We start from the raw sequence: 12,820 nt of genomic DNA, 5'->3' as shown, positions 1-12,820 counted from the left end.
GAATATTCACAATCACACATATACACACTCACACACTCGTGTATGCATGTGTCCACTTTGAAGGACAAGATATAATATAAAATATCTCAAATGGGTTTATTAAAATAGTTCAAGGAGCAAAGGGACTGGGCTTTAAGCACTTCTCTTCTACTGAACTGAATTCAATTACCATGACTCAAATTGTAAAAACAGAGAACTCTGAAGCTCAAGTTTTTTTTTTCTCATTTTCATACATGCCTTGACGCATACAAGTATGTATTACTTGTATGGCACGTACCGACATAAACAAATGAATAAATGAAGAATAAGTATTCAGAAATGGGTAAACATGGTAAGCATTGCTACTCAAAGAACATATGGGTTAACATTGCTATTTAAGTATTTAAATATTTTGCATATACTATGTGATCTATAAGATTTGCTGACTGAACCTTGTTAAGTATGGTGATGCACACAGAATATCTGATTATCAGGATCCCGATAGCTTTGATGATGGTGATGTCATGTCTCTTGCCACTTTTTTCAGTATCAATACATGAATAAAAACTAACACAGAAGCCCTTCTGTCACGTTGTCCTGTGTTTCTGTTCTAAAGAGCAGCCATGAATTAGTTCCTTCATGATTCTATCATTTTGAAGTTGGTACCTTCACCTCATCAAGACTATACAGTCAAGGACATGGTCCCTTTAGACTTTAAACTTGTTTTTCTTTGGAATTAAAGGCAGGGATCTTTATCACTTTAAAGGAACAATGATGACAACAAGTATCACCTGTTCTAAAGAATGACTGTTTTAGGGGATGGGGCAAAAGAAGAATGACATATTGTTATGATGATGATGATGATTTTGATGATGAGAAAATGAAGTCAAGAAATTATAAACTAATAAAGAAATCCGTAAGTGCTAAACCAGGATCAAACCAGCAAAAAGAAAAAAAATCAAATCTATTAACACTATGCTTAATAGCTCAAGAAACTTAAAAAAAACAGAGCAGGAATAACTCTCCAAATGCCCAAAGGACCTAATTCTGATGGCAATGAAGTAAAATTGAAAGTATTGAAAGACCCAGACCTTCATACAGCCCCCTGGTTTGGCAGCTATGGAGACCTACAGAAAAGACACAGAAAAATGTAGGCCCCTGACTCATCAGAATGTGCTAAGCCCCAAACCATGCCCTAATTACCAGGAGGGAGAAACTGCCATATAGCCTTTATCCTGAGGCCCCGACCTTGCGGGACTTTTCCCTAATTACTGGGAAGAAACTGCCAGATAGCCTCTATCTTGAGGGCCAGATCTTGCCTGGTTTGCCTTAATAATTGGGAAGAAACTGCCAGGCATTTTCCATATGGTAAGGAACCAATCAGAAGTCACAGAAGTTAGCTGGCAGGCTCTGGACTTAATTTACTGATAATGGTGGAATCCAGAGACAGAAGTCAGAGCCCCAGGATTGGCCTTCAGGTATAGGGACCATTCTGCAGCTGCAACTGACCAATTAACTCAAGACAGGTTTCCCCAGACCAATCCTGAGACTGTTACTATGCAACTTCCAGGCCACCAGATGCTCCCCCTGGCTGTACCCCTAACAAATGCCCCACCCCACCCCACTGCAGCTAAGGGTCCCTCCTCCTTCACCCACTGTTTTGGATGGATAGAAAACCCATGTTAAATTGTAATTCAAAAGACTTTTGCTTATCCATTGGATCTGGTCTCTTGGTGGTTTGGGGTGGTCCCAACTCTGGGCAAATGAGTAGAGACTAAAGTTATTTTCTTACCAAAAAAGTCATGTCACCATTTATATGAAGAATTAATTTTTATTGAATGAACAGGAATCTATTGAAGATCTATGACTCAGTGGTTAAGGGCTTCTTTTGTTTTCACAGAAAACATGCCTCCCTTTACCAGAATCAATATTTTCATATAAAACTTTCTGTAATTCTGTTACAGAGATCTAACACCCACATCCTAATTCCATAGGCAGCAGGCCCACATGCAGTGCAAAAACATACACACAAGCAAAACAATTACACTTATAAGACAAAATAAATTAATCTAAATAAGATTTTAGATAACAAATCTCACCAGGTAGAAATGTGTTGTCTTCCTTTATTTCTTCAATAATGGGTAACTGGTTCTTCTTACTATACTGCAAAATGGTAACATTACCTACTTGTTTTATCTATCTATCTATCTATCTATCTATCTATCTATCTATCTGAGATTTCTGCCTCCTCCCCGCCACCGCCTCCCACTTCCCTCCCCCTCCCCCGGTCAAGTCCCCCTCCCTCGTCAGCCCAAAGAGCAATCAGGGTTCCCTGCCCTGTGGGAAGTCCAAGGACCACCCACCTCCATCCAGGTCTAGTAAGGTGAGCATCCAAACTGCCTAGGCCCCCACAAAGCCAATATGTGCAGTAGGATCAAAGAACCCATTGCCATTGTTCTTGAGTTCTCAGTAGTCCTCATTGTCTGCTATGTTCAGCGAGTCCGGTTTTAACCCAGCTTTTTCAGATCCAGGCCAGCTGGCCTTGGTGAGTTCCCGATAGAATATCCCCATTGTCTCAGTGTGTGGGTGCACCCCTCGCGGTCCTGAGTTCCTTGCTCGTGCTCTCTCTCCTTCTTCTGATTTGGACCTTGAGGTTTCAGTCCAGTGCTCCAATGTGGGTCTCTGTCTCTGTCTCCTTTCATCGCCTGATGAAGGTTAATATTCCGGAGGATGCCTATATGTTTTTCTTTGGGTTCTCCTTATTTAGCTTCTCTAGGATCACTAATTATAGGCTCAATGTCCTTTGTGTATGGCTAGAAACCAAATATGAGTGAGTACATCCCAGGTTCCTCTTTTTTGGGTCTGGCTTACCTCACTCAGTATAGTGTTTTCTATTTCCATAATCCCATCAAAATTCTTCACAGATCTGGAGAAGACAATAATCAACTTTATATAGAAAAACAAAAAACCCAGGATAGCCAAAACAATCTTATACAATAAAGGATCGTCTGGAGGCATTACCATCCCTGACTTCAAACTCTACTACAGAGCTACAGTATTTAAAACAGCCTGGTATTGGCATAAAAACAGAGAAGTCGACCAATGGAATCAAATAGAAGACCCTGACATTAACCTACAAACCTATGAACACCTGATTTTCGATAAAGGAGCTAAAAGTATACAATGGAAAAAAGAGAGTATCTTCAACAAATTGTGCTGGCAGAACTGGATGTCAACCTGTAGAAGAATGAAAATAGACCCATATCTATCACCATGTACAAAACTCAAGTCCAAATGGATTAAAGACTTCAATATCAGTCCACACACATTGAACCTGATAGAAGAGAAAGTTGGAAGTACTCTACAACACATTGGCACAGGGGACCACTTCCTACGTATAACATTACCTACTTGTATTGGAAAATCTGTCAAGGATTCATTGTCAAGAATATGGTCTCCAAAATTCCTTCTTTGTTTTTAAAAGTTGAGCTGTATCTTTTACCTACTTGTTTATATATAGAGAATTCTATTAAACACACAGTAATAACTTGGTCAGATATAAAAATATTGATGAAGGCTCAAGTAGACTCCATATTTTAATAAAAAAAATAGAGTACTCGTGTCAGAATACACAATGATTCACTGCAATATACCAGGTCTATGAGGAGAAAGCATCAGATATGTAATGCGAGTACTGCACTGGCTTTCCAGTGGTAGAAATCATAGGCACAAAAAGAGTTTCCATCACTATTTTTCTCATCTTTCTTTTTGCCATCATTAGCTTATTTTCATCCCATAAAGATATGGTAGTTTGCAGAGATAACCATGTTAGAATTTACAGACAAATGATAGCTCGACAATCAGGGTAGCAGGTTTTAGTGATTAGTTTGTTAACTTCTGCCATTTCATCTTGCCTTCTCCAATTCATTGCAATATTTCCTTCCTAAGTCAGACATATAAGGTGGGAAAAAAACTCTTGAAAATATTATAAGAGCCACTATTTTGGGGTCACTCATTCCACCAAGTGTTTTGAATGCATAGGCTTTGCAAGATTAAGTACTAACTTGGTTCTTTAATGCCTACATTAGCAAATAGCAACTTAATGGAAATCATTCAGGCTTTCTTTAACTAATCCATTTAGATGTTATCTTTCATTATTTTCCTGATCCAGCTCATGAAAATCAATATCCCGGAGGGGGAGAAGAGTGGGGGGAGGGGGAGGGAAATGGGAGGCTGGGAGGAGGCGGAAACTTTTTTTTCTTATTCTCAATAAAATAAATAAATAAATAAATAAATAAATAAATATCCCACATTAATTGAACTACTTACTAAGGAGACCTTTGTAACTAAAAACTTGTGAAACTCCAAGTGACAATGTTCAGTTCACACATCCCTCAAAAATAAAAAAAAAAAATGCAAACCTTTAATGCAACAGAATGGGCAAAAAAGAAAGAACCAACTAGGAGCTAAGATTCAGAACAATTACAAAAGGAGAGATTATCTTAAGTTAGCACACACAGCTCTTATATTTCCATAATTGTTTCAAAAATGGGACAAAAGTTCTTTGAAACTAGGATATTTTTTAAGTACTATTATAAAACAATAACAAGCATTTGAGACAATAGAGAATGTCTGATATCGATCCAACAAAGCTTATATTGATCTAGTTTGTTGGTCAATTAGAAAATAAAGAATGCCATAAATAAAGAAAGAAGAATGTAAAGCACAATACAGAATCAAAAAGAGCACACAGATATTACTTATAATATGCAAAGGTTTTAGATTAAGACAACATGGATACATGAAAAATTTCAATACTGTAGAGTTTAGATAAAAATTATTCAATATGTTATAATTCTACAGAAACTAGATAGTGCTTTAAACAACAAATACTAAATATTTTTCAGGGAAAAATGTGTAACCAAAATGAAATTTAATAAAAACTGAAGGAACAAAAGGCTAAAACTGCCAGAAAGATGAAGTTGTGAACATGTTCACTAGCAGTTGGATTTTGAGACTTGGCAGCATGTTTAAGACCTGAAGGAAATTTCCAGATGCTCATTTAAATAGACCCAGAATGAGCTGAAGGAAAAGAGAGGGGGATCTCCATCACTAACCGTCTCATTATGACCTCACAGTGGGAAACAAATGACTGAACATTCTATGCAGCTTTCCAATCTCCCAACTGGACCTCCAACTTCCAACACAGCAGCAGAAACACTGAAAACGGTGAGTCATCCTCTGCATTTGTTCAGTGCACCTGGTTTCCACAGGGTGTCAGGGGCCTGTGACTTCCCTGGATATTCAAACCTCCCTCTCATATACACATTTATCTCACCTTATAGTGAAATTTCAACTGACTTAAGAGTTTATACTGTGGAGATGATTATGATTATTATTATGATGATTTTGATGATGAGATAATTGAAGTTAAGAAAATAAAACCTAAAGAAGTAGTTTGTAAGTGCTACTTCAAGTTCAAACCAGAGTAAAACTCTAAATTATTAACACTGTGATTAATAGCTCAAAAAACTAACAAAATAGAGGGGTAAAACTCTCAAAATGCTCAAAGACCCTAGTTCTCGTGACATTGTAGCAAATATGAAAGTACTGAAAGGCCCAGACCCTCAACCAGCCCCCCACTTTGTCAGCCATGACTGCCTACAGAAAAGACTCAGCAAGATATAGGCCAATGAGTCAGAAGACTATAATGGGTCTCTGACCTTGCCCCAATTACTGGGGATAATAAACTGCCAAACATCCTCAATTTTAAACCCCAGACCTTGCCTGACTTTGCCGTAATTACTGGAAAGAAACTTCTAGACATACTTCATAGGATCCAATTAGAAGTTACAGAAGTTAGCTTGCAGGCTCTGGACCTGTTTTACTGATAATGGTTGCTTGCAGCAACAGCAATAATAGCTGTAAAATTGCTTTCACCAGGTTGTCCAGGTGTCAAAGAACACATGGAGACTCAATGACTATTCCGACTACGCTATGACATCATGGCACTTGAAAACCCATGAAAGCTTTACATTAAGAGACCTTTGTAGTCTTGTGAACCATAGAACAACTGAAGAGAAAAAATATTCTTGGAAATATACCATATACCTGATGATCAAGAATAAATATTGTTTCACAAGTGATCTGAGCGAATTTCACAGACAACTCTGAACTACATATATACTTTTTTGTTAATATACTTTCATTCTCCCATAGTATAAATAAAGTAAATACAGCCTAATAGTAATCATCTGAGTGTTAGCACTCAGAGTATGTGTAAGAAATGGCAGGAAAAGATGTCACGGGCAAGTTCTCTTTCTTTCTTTATAAGGAGGCATGAATTAGAGCCTTCTACACCAGGAATTTTTTTTATTGCGTTTCATATTGAAATAAATATTTAAAATTTCTGATCTACTGAACACAGATTTTTTTTCCTTAGCCAGCATCTTTCTTTTCATCACTATTGAATGACCTTTCCTTAAGCCCCTGCCTTTACTGGATGGTAAGTGACACTGTGTGCACAGGAGTCACTAATTCTCCAAAGCAAAATGGACACTGGGGTTCTGAAATGTAGGAGAAGCTTGATGTTCTCCCAGAATTACCTAGTTCATTTTCAATCATTATACCTTCATCTTATGCAGAATCAAAAAAAAATTAATGTAAACATGCATTTTCTCAAGGAGTTAAGAGTGGAAGGATGGAAGGTTCCTTGAATTACACATAGCCAAATAAACATTTACATATTCTGATTTGAGTAGTAAATAGTGGAGTTAAAGTTACTTGTTTTGCTCACTCCAAATCTCAAGATCACGCTTATTCCATTTTCTCATTGTTAGTTTTAACGTGACAAGGCCTATAATCCTATGATCCTAAATCACAAGCCACAGAAGAGATTTGAAATAGTGGCTATCCTCAGGGTGAAAATGGCATCTCATTATAGAGGGTTTTGTAGATGGAGTCACTGTATATGTCTTCCATGTTATGATACAAAGAAAGGAAATCCACAATGATTGCTGGCAATAGCATTAGGAATGGTTGACAAATTTATACATGAAATCTATATGGGACCATATAAATCTACAACATACAAAACTGCCATGAGAAAAGTCTTTTCATGTAACACTGTTTCAAAATTTATCTCATCATGACACCATGATAAGGTTGTTGTACTTGAATATTGACTATACAAAAAAGGAGTGTGTTCTTTCATGCAATTATTTAAAGAAAATATCAACTTATTTTGAAAGATTAACAAGGCAATTTTCTTTCTCACAAGTATAGCTTGGAGAATTTGATGTCCACATACAGATTTATTTCTCATCTCAGAGTGACATTTCAATGTACTTAATCAGTCATACTCTAGGCGGTGATTATGATGATGATGAGAAAATAAAGTTAAAAGATAAAAATTAATGAAGTAGTCTGTAAGTGCTACTCCAGGTTCAAACCAGAAAAAAAAAAAAACTCTAAACAATTAACACTGTGATTAGTATCTCATGAAATTTGCAAAATAAAAGGGAAATCTCTCAAAATGTCCAAAGGACCTAGTTCTGTTGACACTGAAACAAATATGAAAGTATTGAAAGGTCCACACCCTCACCAGGCCCCCCAACTTTGGCAGCCATGACTGCCTACAGAAAAGACACAGCAAGATGTAAGGCCCTGACTCAGTAGGATGTGCTGAATCTCTGACCTTACCCAAATCACTGGGGAGAAACTGTCACGTAGCCTCTATCCTGAGGCCCTAACCTTTTCTTATTTTTTCCTAATACGGGGAAGAAGCTGCTAGACATCCTGCATATGGTAAGGAACCAATCAGAAGTCACAGAGTTAGCTAGCAGGCTCCAGATATACTTTCCTGATAATGGTCAAACATAGCAACAGCATTAGCAGTCCCAGGGATTTTCTCCAATTATAGTAAACTTTCTGTAGCTGTAACTGACCAATTAACTCATGGCGGATTCCTCCAGCTCAATTCCGAGACTATTACTATGCAACTTTTAGACCCCAGATGTACCCCCTCGCTCTACCTCTGATAAGTGCCCCACCCCACTGCAGCTGGGAAGTCTGCTCTGCTCAGTCTGCTTTGTTAGATGGATAGAAAACCCAAGTTAACTTGTAATTCAAAGGACTATTTTATTTCATTGGATATGGTCTCTTAGTGTTATTGGGGGTTCCAGATTCCATCCATGAGGATATAGACTAAAGTTGTTTTGTGACAAAGCGAGGGGCGCACCCACATACTGAGACAATGGGGATGATCTATCGGGAACACTTCAAGGCCAGATGGACTGGGTCTGAATAAGCATGGGATAAAACCGGACTCGCTGAACATAGCAGACAATGAGGGCTGCTGAGAACAATGGCACTGGGTTTTGATCCTACTGCACGTACTGGCTTTGTGGGAGCCTAGGCAGTTTGAATGCTCACCTTACTATACCTGGAAGGAGGTGGGAGATCTTTGGACTTCCCACAGGGCAGGGAACCCTCACTGCTCTTTGGGCTGATGAGGGAGGGGGGCTTGATTGGGGGAGGGAGAGGGGAAGGGAAATGGGAGGAGGCAGAAATCTTTAATAAATAAATAAATAAATAAATAAATAAATAAATAAAATAAAAAAGGAGATATATCACCATTTATATGAAGAATTAATTCTGGTTGAATGAACAAGAATCTATTCAAGATCTGTTTCCCTTCTTCAGAGCTTTTATTGTCCTTAAAGAAAACTTGCATTCATGTCCCAGAACCAATTTTGTAGCATAAACCTTTCTGTAATTCTATTACAGAGATAACACCCATAATTAATTTAATAGGCACCAGGCCCACGTGTAGTGCAAAAACATACACTCAAGCAAAACACTTAGAGTCATAAGACAATATTGATTAATCCAAAAATATTTTTGATAATAAAGCTAGTCAGATAGAAATACTTTGTCTTCCTTTATTTCTTCAACAGTGGATAACTGGTTGTCTTACTATCCTACAAATTGGTAGAATTTCAACCTACTCCTGGTAAGTCTTTCTAGTTTTCATAGCCAAGAATGGGGCCTCTAGAATTCCTGAATTGTTCTTAAATGTAGATCTTCACTCTTTGACAATTATTGAGATATGTGTAGAATAGTGTTAACCACTCAGTAATAATAGCTGTTGTTAGCTATGAAAAAATTGAAAAATGTACGAGTAAGTAAAATCTGTATTTTAATAAAGTAAAATAAAACAGAGCACTCATAGAAGAGCTCACAATGATACACTGCAGTATTTGCATGTCTATGAGGAGAAAGCGCCAGACATCTAATGCGGGTACTGCTCTGACAGTCCAGTGGTAGGAGTCAATGGCACAGAAAGAGTTTCCATCACTGTTTTCCCCCTACCTTTTTCTGTCATCGTTAGCTTATTTTATCCCCTAAAGATAGCATAGTTCACATGGATAACCATGGAATTATTTTTAGACAAATGATAGCTCAGACAATCAGGGTAGCAGGTCTCAGTGATTTGTTTGTTGAATTCAGTCATTTCATCTTGCCTTCTCAAATACCTTTGCAACTTTTTTTCCTATCTCAGATATTTGAGGTAAAATAAAAGCTACTAAAAATAATATAAGAGTCATTACTTTTGGTTACAGCTTCTACCATCTGTTTTGCACATTTAATTTTCTACAAGATTAAGTATTAAATTTTTTTCTTTATGGATGCTTTAACTTCAGGGACCTTTTTATTCTTGTGAACTATAGAGCAACTGAAGAGAAAAATATTTATGGGAATATACCACATACTTGATGATCAAGAATAAATATGGCTGCATAATATCACCATAGTGACTTTCACTGACATGTCTGAACTACGTATTTGCTTTTCTTAGTATACTTTTGTTTATCAATTTTGGAAATAATGTAAGTACAACATAATAGTATTCATGTGACTGTTAGCACTCACAGTATGTATAAAAGATGACAGGGCAAATTTTCCTTCCTTTTTTATAAGGAAGCATGAATGGGATCCCTCTACTCCAGGAATTATCTATTACAACTCTCATTGAAATGATCCTTTAAAACTCTTGATGTACACTGAAGATTTTTTTTTTTTTCATTTTCTACCTGGTGTGAGAAGTCCTTCTCTATATGCATTGCTTTTATTTGTTAATGAATAAAGAAGCCATAATGGTCTCTGATAGGACATAGTAGAGCAAGGCAGTAAAACTAAAGTGAATGCTGGGAGAAAGAAGGTGGAGTCATTGATAGGCCATTTAGCCACTGCAGGAGGTAGATGCTCGGGAACCTTGCTGATAAACTGTGAGCCCCATGGTTAAATATAGAATAATGGAATTGGGTATAATTGAGATATTAGAGCTGACTTAATATGCTTAAGCTATTGGCCAATCAGTTTTGTAATAATATAGCTTCTGTGTGTTTTTATTTTTTTGGTCTGGGTGGCTGGGAAACAAATGAACAGTCTATAGCTACAGTGATAATCTCTCTTATCTCTCTCTCTCTCTCTCTCTCTCTCTCTCTCTCTCTCTGCTTCTCGAGAGAGGGTTTTTCTGTGTAACCTGTGTGATTTTACTGGAACTCACTTTGTAGACCAGGTTGGTCTTGAACGTACCGAGATCCCATCTGCCTCTATCTCCCCTGAACTGGGATTAAAGGTGTGTGGTGTCTGCCAGCACCACCCACTCTATCCTTCTTTTCATGTGTTTTAAATAACCTTTCATTAAGTGCCTTCATTTCATTGGATGGTAGATGGAACTGTGAATACAGGAGTCACCAATTCCCCTGTGTTCATGGTCCATAGGATTCTGAATTGTGCGATAGACCTGTAGGTAGGCCAGAATTTCCTAAATGTTTTTCAATAACTATATCTTTATATTTTGCATAATCAAAAGATTTGAAAGAAGCTTGTATTTTCTCAGTAAGTGAAGGATTAGACTGGAAGGATAAGGTTTCTTGGTTTACACATATCTAAAGAAACGCTTACATATTCTGATTTGAGTAGTAAAGAATGGAGTAAAAGTCATTTGTTTTGTTCACTACAAATGTCAATATCAAGCTTATTATGTTTTATCATTGTTACTTTTTTGAAAAACTGTTTCTATTGGGCTATATGTTTTTTCAACTTCCCTCCCTTCTTCTCCCCTTCTTGTCTACCCTCTCCCATGATTTCTATGCTCCCAATTTACTCAGGAGATCTTGTCTTTTTTAATTCCCAAGTAGATTATATCCATGCATGTCTTCCCTAGGATCTTTTGTATTGTCTAGTTTCTATTAGGTTGTGAATTGTGGCCAGGATTTTCTTTGCTTCATTGTTACTTTTATTGTGATATGGTATATATATTCCTATGACTCCAAATCACAATCCACATAAAAGCCTTGACAGAGTGCTATCCTTGGGGTGAAAGAGCCATCTCATTTTATAGATGACTGTAGATATAGTCAATGCATAAATCTTCCATGTTATGACATGAAGAAAGAAAATCCACAACGATTGTTAGCAATCCCTTTTTTGACAAATTACACAGATATTTATATGAGACCATAGGAATCTACAAAGTACAACCTGTCTTCAGAAAATCATATTCATATTACTCTGTTTCAAAATGTATCTCAATGTGAGAGCATCAGGAGGTTGTGGTACTTGTAGAAAAACTCTATAAAACAAGTGACTATGTTGTTTCAAACAAATATTTAAATGACGTGTCAATTTATTTTGAAAGATTGACAAGGCAATAAATTATAAAAGATTCTTTTTATTTTCTCACAACGAAAGCTTGGAGAATTTGATGTCCACATACAAATTTATTTCTTATCTCACAGTGAAATTTCAACAGATTTAAGAGTTCATACTCCAGGTGATGATTATGATGGTGATTTTCATCATGAGAAAATGAAGTTAAGAAAGTAAAAATTAGTGAAGAAGTCTGTAAGTGCTACTCCAGGTTCAAATCAGAAAATACTCTAAATGATTACTACTGTAATTAATGGCTCATGAAACTTACTAAATAGAGTGTAAAAACTCTCTAAATGCCCCAAAGACCTAGTTCTGTTGAAATTGAAACAAATATGAAAATATTGAAAGGCCCATACCCTCACAAGGTTCCCCATACCCTCACAAGGTTCCCACTTTGGAAACCATGACTGCCTACAGCGAAGAAAGATGTAAGTCTCTGACTCAGTAGGAATGTGCTGAGTCTCTGGCCTTACCCTAATCACTGGGGAGAAACTGTCACGTAGCCTCTATCCTGAGGACCTGACCTTTACTTGTTTTTCCCTGTTACTGGGAAGAAACTGCCAGACATCCTGCATATGGTAAGGAACCAATCAGAAGTCACAGAAGTTAGCTCACCAGCTCTGGATGTTCTTTCCTGATAAGGTCAAATGTAGCAGCAGCAGTAACTGCCCCAGGAATGGCAACCTTTCGACAGCTGAAACTGACCAATTATCTCATGACAGGTTCCTCGGCCCAATCCTGAGATTGTTACTATGCAACTTCCAGACCACCAGCTGCACCCCCTGGCTCTACCTCTAATGAGTACCCCACCCCACTGCAGCTAGGCAGTCTGCTCTACTCCATGAGCAATGTTGGGTGGATAGAGAATCCAAGCTAACTTGTAATTAAGAAGCCTCTTTGCTTTTACATTGGATCTGGTCTCCCGGTAGTATTGTGGATTCCCGACTTTAGGCAGTAAAAGTCAGTTGTTTTGCTTACTCCAAATGTCAAGATCAAGCTTATTATCTTTTCTCATTGTTACTGTTTTCTTTAAAAAAATATTTTTTATTGAGCTATATACTTTTCTTGCTCCCCTTCCTTCTTCTTCCTTATCCGTCTACACTCTTTCATGATTTCCATG

This window comes from Alexandromys fortis, unplaced genomic scaffold (genome assembly GCF_014885135.2).
Source record: "Alexandromys fortis isolate MF-2015 unplaced genomic scaffold, M_Fortis_MF-2015_v1.1 scaffold_434, whole genome shotgun sequence".
Lineage (NCBI taxonomy): Eukaryota > Metazoa > Chordata > Mammalia > Rodentia > Cricetidae > Alexandromys > Alexandromys fortis.
Note: the sequence above shows the minus strand (reverse complement) of the source record.